Source organism: Schistocerca cancellata, chromosome 2, assembly GCF_023864275.1.
Source record: "Schistocerca cancellata isolate TAMUIC-IGC-003103 chromosome 2, iqSchCanc2.1, whole genome shotgun sequence".
Lineage (NCBI taxonomy): Eukaryota > Metazoa > Arthropoda > Insecta > Orthoptera > Acrididae > Schistocerca > Schistocerca cancellata.
In genome coordinates, this window is record NC_064627.1 from 451,925,225 (window position 1) to 451,932,309 (window position 7,085).

The window sequence follows — 7,085 nt, forward strand, 5'->3', positions numbered from 1 at the left end:
CCAAATAAAACTGTGTGGAATGTTATATTTACAGGTAAATGATTTACACAAAATAAAACAGGATTGAGACTAAAATGGAACTTTTGTGACTCCTTATGAAATACTTTCTCCTTCTGAGAAATAATCTCCTCCATCCTCAGTTATAACTACCCTTTGTTTCCTGTTAAGTGTTATACGAATCATTTCAAAGCACTAATGTTCACTAAATTTCTTCGTAACTTATCCTACAGTGCAGAGTGGTTTATGAACTACACAAAATAAAACAGGACTTGGCCTAAAATGGAACTTTTTGTGTCTCCTTAAGAAATACTTTCCCATTTGAGAAATAATATCCTCCACCCAATGTTACAACCACCCTTTGTTTCCTGTTAAATATAATTTGAATCATTTCTCAGCACTACTGTTCACTAAATTTCTTTCTAATTTATGCAACAGTGCAGAGTGGTTTATACCATCAAAGGCCATTGTGAGGTCACAGAAAATTCCTGCGACTTTTTTGGATTCATCCAGAGATAAGCAAATTTTCTCAACAAATTTGTTGATGGCACATACTGTACTCTTCCTTTTCTGGAAATTAAACTTATTTAATGTGATGGCATTAGATTTTGCTATGACATTTTGGATCTGGATTGCAACAACTTTTTTGAATACTTTTGAGAATATTGGGAGAAAACTTACTGGTCAGAAGTTTCCTACAGCTTCCCTTAAGTCTTTCTTGATTGATGGATTTACTTCTGCATACTTTGAGACATCTGACAAGAAACCTTCCTCAAATGACTGGTTTTTATTTCAGATAGCAGTCCCAATACTATAGTAAAAAAGGTTTTGGTTGCTATAGTGGGTATTTAATCCTAACTGTTTAATTTTTATTCACCTTTTCTAAATCTTTAGCTATAATTTGCTCAAATTTAGTTATAACTTCCTGTTTCTCTGATTTTCTGATCATCACATGATTTTGATACATTTATAAAAAGAACTCATTGAAATATTCTAATATTTCTGAAGGATTTACAGTGGATTTGTCATCTACCTTAATTTTAAAATTAGTGGGTTGGCAGCTATGACACCAAGTTAAAATTTTACGACTGACCACATGGAAATTGATTTCTAAGTATGATTGAGAAAGAATTCTTTGTGTCCCACCTCTTCTGCTGCCTTTAACACCCTTCTAATTACAGTTTTATGCCTTTTTCACACTTCATAAAATCTACATTTGTATTATTTTTCAGTTCATTGTGTAACTGTCTTTTCTACTTGACGCTTTTATACCAGAGATTATCCATTTCAGTTTGCTTGTAAATTTTATGGTAGAGTGGATGGAGAAATATTTCGTTAAAAACATGCAAAATAACTTAAAGAAATGTCATAATTTTCAACACTTGTAGTATAATGATCTACCTCCCAGTTGACTCCTTCAAGCATACAATAAAACAAATTTATATTTTTCGTAGTGAAGCATCGTTTGATGAATTTTTTTCAAATCGCTGGTTCAGTTATTTTTGGTAGCCGCAGAAACGGTGCAGAATGATCAGAAATGCCTAAATGAATGCAGAATTTTTTTTCTGTCATGAAATGAATAACTTTTCAGAATGTTATCTATACAGGTTGCAATTTGTTTACTCTGTCTTGTGAATTTTGTGAAGTTCAGCTCGAAATGAAATGTCTGAATCAGATCAACAAATTCTGTTGATTCACTGGTTGGTTCAAATGGCTCTGAGCACTATGCGACTTAACTTCTGAGGTCATCAGTCGCCTAGAACTTAGAACTAATTAAACCTAACTAACCTAAGGACATCACACACATCCATGCCCGAGGCAGGATTCGAACCTGCGACCGGAGCGGTCGCTCGGTTCCAGACTGCAGCGCCTAGAACCGCACAGCCACTCAGGCCGGCTGATTCACTGGATTCGTTTATTATGTTTATGTTAAAATCAGTGGCTATGATAATCATGTCCTTTTGCTCTTTTGTCAGTTTCTGTGAGAGACTTCTTAGTTTAAACAGAAGTACTTCTGTTACTTCTTTACCTGGGATACTCGACATCGAAATTATTAGAATATTTTGTCTCTCTAATTCTAAACAGCAACTTCCAAACATGTCATCATCATCAGATAAATAAAATCATTTATTAAGTTATATGTTAAATAAGTATTAATTAGTGTACAGGAACCCCCTGAGTTTTATTTCTTCCACAGTAGCTACTGGCTACAACAGACTTCTCTGAGTTATTAAGGACTTTGATGCAGTCTTTTGTTAGCCAATTTTCGTTTACTCAGATGAATGATAAATTTCTCTCTCCTCCCAGGAAAAGGAGTAGATCGTCAATTTTTGCTGCTCTGCCATTTATATGTTTTGTAAAAATGTGCTTTTAATATTACCTATCGTTTTAAGAATAGATTTTCGTATCGGATTTTTACCTTTTATTACTTTATGCAGCTTGTCACTCCCGTAACTTACATTTAGTTTCCCTTATCCTTTATGATTTTGCACTTGCCAATAAATATCTTCCTGAATTTTGCAGACCCTAACCTGTTTAGGTGTAGGTTACCCTGTGCTAGGCAATCTGTGGTTATAAAATTATTTTGTCTATACGTTTGTTACTCGCTGATCTTCTGTGGATAGTGCCACTTACTGCTGCTCTTTACGCTGTAATACATTTTTCGCTATTTTCATTATATTTCTTGTTTCATTGATGACGTCTTCTTGACTTTAGCTTCGAAGGAAACTTCTGCCCAGATGGTAAATAATGCTTTGCAATTTGCATTAAAGTGAACACTTTCTGTCATACTATGTTTTGCTTCCAGAACGTTCTTCAAAAGCTTATTCATTTGATGTACTATGTGCACTTATCTTGTAGTTTATGTTGCACTTTTATATTTGTCTAATGGTTTTGCACTCTGTTTATTATTTGCAGTTTCTCCAATCACGCCAGGTTCCATCGTATTACTAAAGTCTGTTTTATTACGCACACACGCGGTTTTGCAGCTGTGTTTCTTCAATGTATTTGTATTTTCATTGGCACACGATTTTTTTTAGTTTTATATTTTCTCCACTGAAGGAATTTATTTCATCTTGAAGAATTTCAATGTCTCTGGTCAGCAGATTCATAATATCGTTTTAGAGCTAACTGTGTTTATGAACTCTACACGTTCGTCACGCTCGCCATACATTGGACAACCAAGGAAATTAGACATTAAAAAAATTTAAATTGATATTCGCGCAGTCATTATGAAACCAGAAGGTACCCTTCAAACATAAAGCACCTATTAAAACGGGTTTTTCACCTACCCTTGCACGCTGAACTACTATAGTTTTTTGTGGAACCGGAGTGGCACTGCACAGACCTGTTGGCGCCATCTAGCACTCTGTGTATTTGCCGTTATGCAGTGTGGTCTTATGGTGCCACATTGAAATTCTGGTGAAGCTACTTTTCCTCGTCACTAGAACGTGTCCTAACATCTGCCGTAGTTTTTGGTTGTACTGTTGAGGTTGGTCCATAATGTCGCTGTAAGTTGAAGCACGGGGTGCTTTCTGTTACACCGGGTGTAATGCCAGTGCCCTTCCTCGTGGTACACTCTGAGTAGCATTTGTTGAATATTAAAAGAACCAGCGTAACACTGTTGACCAGATAATTCTTGGAGCTCCTGGTCGTCGCCTATCACATCAGCTCCAAAAATAGATCGAAATATTTATAACAAAATTACCCACAATTCCAGTAAACGTCTTCTCATAAGGGTATCTGTCACTCCGCCCAACAGTGGCTTGCGACCGGTCCCATGGTGTAATGGTTAGCACTCTGGACTCTGAATCCAGCGATCCGAGTTCAAATCTCGGTGGGACCTTGCATTTTAATCCTTCCCATAACACACGAAAAGCGCATTTACAGCGGAACAATTAAGTTACTGAAAAGATAAATGATGATGTGGCAAAGAAAAGTAGAAAAAGTATAAAATACAGAGAAATGCAACCAGACACTTTTCTTTAAAAAAATATTCGTTTATTCCCGTAAGCTAGTTTTCACCCTTTTGAAGCTCACGTTCAGATGGGGCACATGAAATTTACATATTTACTTTCAGAGCGCGGAAGTTACGAGATAATTTCGACAGCGCTTTAGAAGTAAACATGTAACTTCCATTGGCCCATCTCAAGATAAGTCTGAACAGGTTCGAAAGCAAGTTTGTAGAGATAAACGAAATAGTCAAACAAGGGAGTATTTACTGTTTTCTTTATTTATATTCAGTACACAGTCACGGGTTGTAAAACATCCGTAATGGGTAGGTTTAATCTGCAGAGAAGGTATACCTAAACTGTAAAGATAGTTTATACACTTTTATAGAACAGACACACTAGTAGTAACTTTTCATACGCATTCGTATTCAGACGAGTTTTCAGTTACAAATCTGCAGCGGCCATCATATAATGTTTTAAATCTATCGTTGATAATGGTCCTATCTATAATCCCATAAAAGAACTCAGGACCAGAATCATGGAACGTAAAGGAAGTTCTAAAATAATGAAACTCGCATACAAGAACTCATTTTCGACACATGTCAAACATCATATAATGGTCAATGAAGATGAAAAAAAGTGCTTCGGAAAGTGTTTGGAAATAAATACTCATAAAAACTTCAGATACGGTAGTTAGTAGGAGATATGTGACCAAGGTGAAAATGTCTTGTCCCGACAATGAAAGAGTCTTTCCGAATGAGACATGCCTTTACTTTTAGGCATAGTCATGTTTTAGGTTAATGTGTTCAAAATTTTTTCAGTGACTAAATTCAGTCCCTGGTGAGCAATTCTGGAAACGTCAATCTAAGGCTGTCATAAGCTCTTCATTCGAATACACGTTGTTCAGTTGTATATATCGCTGAATGTTCGAATGGGGGGAAATCGTAGGATGTAAAATCAGGTGAATAGGCTAGATGTTCCAACCATTGATTCTGTAGATCATTCAATTTCCCCGTTGCTAAAGCATTCCAGGACGCTTCTCACCTACTTTTTATCAAATTAATTCAGGAATCCTGCCTAATATTCGCCAGTTATTGTTTTATATTCTCCAATATAACTCAATATGAAAAAGAGACCTGGCATAGAAAAACCGTCTGATTTAAACTTTGGAAGTATCCTATACTTGGCTGTTTCACACATCTTGAATCGGCAATTGTCCACGACCGTATTAAGAACTTACTGCTTTTATCTGTGGCTTTACTTTTGGGTCGGTCTTCACGTGGATTATCTCGAATTAAGTACACCCATGTTTGTATTCAGTCTACCCTTTATTAACTGTTGAAAATGAATGCGCAAAACCACTGAAGGTGCTCCCGTTTATAATTTTCAACTAAAATCACAAAATTATGTGTAAAGAAACCTGTTCCGTTCTGAAACTCGACTCCTGATTTACTTTACAGCGCAACGTGTAGGAATGTTACAAGAATAAAAGTTCAGTAACGTGTCTCTCTAGGATCATGAGAAATGCCCTTCTTTACAGAATACTGTGTGATTTACTACAAGTCTTTAAACTTTTGCTCCAAAAATTAAACGCGAATAGAAAACTATAGCCGCTGTATAGCATGAAAAATAATAAAATTAATTTTTTTGATACTGCCATGGTACCTACGGTTACTGGTAGTGCAGTTGCTCTTCCAAACAGCATCCTATATCAGCAATCCGATTACTCGTGGGCAGTGTTTACTGGGGCTACGCACAGCTCTCTTTAAAAAGAATAGTTCGATGCAGCTATAGAGTCGAGCCGCGCACGTCTGCTTTCATGCCCCACAGCTATTTCGCTGCAGCTAATAGTCTGTAGCTGTGATCCTGCAGTAGGATAGTCTGTGCATTGGCTAGGATTGCGAATTAATAAAATATATATATATATTCAAAATAGAAGTTAAATGAATAACTTAATAACTCGGGATCCTTTCTAACGTCTGTAGTTGGTGTAGACTACAGAGGATCATTTTGAACGATGTTTATTCAAGAAATGACATCTCAAATAAACGGGAAGTGGTCCTGCGATAATCATTTAAAGTACAGACAGAAAAACCCCTGTCAAACGCAGTAAAGTTGCGTTGAAAGCGTAACAAGAACGGTAGCAAAATCTCCAAACTGAACACTCATCGAAGACACGTGAACTGCGTCGATTTCGTAGTCACAATAGACGAAATATTCGTCAGATCAAAACAGTACAGAGTTCAACATGGTGGTTCACAAATTGACACACGCGATTGAGAGAACAGAAACTCATATTCTAACTATGCGCAGTTCCGTATTACAAGCGGAAAAAAATTTGAGTCCTGCTCTTTAGCACATTCAGACCTCTCGAATTATAAAGTATGATGGCGGCCGTTCACCACCCAGAAACAAACACCTCCACGATCGGATAATGCACGTTACTGCAGGCAGGTCTGCCTTCTTCCAGAACTCGCTGCGAAGTGTCCAGGGCCGCTCCCTTGAGCCGTTCCCGAAGAGCCCCATTTTTCACTTGACTCTCGTGGTGTTCCGCAACTGTCCACTTTTTCATTGGCTGAAGGCCATTCCCATCCAAAATACATCGTCCTTGAGCTCTACAGTCTTGATTTTATTCAAGTTGACCATTTACTGCACTAAACTAACACGTTACGACATTGGCTCTGAGCACTATGGGACCTAATGTTACGATATTTTTTAAATAAAAGAAATGTTATAATCATTCGTTTACACTAAGATCATTTACAATAAATATGAGTAATAGTTGGTTCATAAATAAATAAGCAAACATTCTTGCGCATGTGTGCTCTCGATAAATGAGAAAACATTGTCGTATAATATTTTTTAAACACTTATTTATGCCATCTTGACAGAGGCGTCTTTTGGTTCTCTTTCCAATCGTAGTGACGGTAACACATGCGGTTGACGACTTGTAAAATTAGAACGCCTTTTTAATAGCATTTGCAATCAACATTTAAATAAAGTTACTGTCAAAATAGTAAACTGTTCGTTAAATAAAATACAAGTAGGAAATAAACCTAAGGTAGTGAAGCTGTGTTCATTTGCTGGGTAAATGTAGAAAATTCAATGTTCTGACAAGCGTATGCATAATAAAAAAGA

The 7,085-nt window shown here is 36.6% G+C and overlaps 1 non-coding gene across 1 annotated transcript; it reads left to right on the top strand.

The window, feature by feature from the left end:
* Positions 1 to 3,769: 3,769 nt before the first annotated feature.
* Trnaq-cug (transfer RNA glutamine (anticodon CUG)) lies at positions 3,770 to 3,841 on the top strand. Its single transcript has one exon. It is a non-coding gene; the product is annotated as a tRNA-Gln (tRNA).
* Positions 3,842 to 7,085: the final 3,244 nt, after the last annotated feature.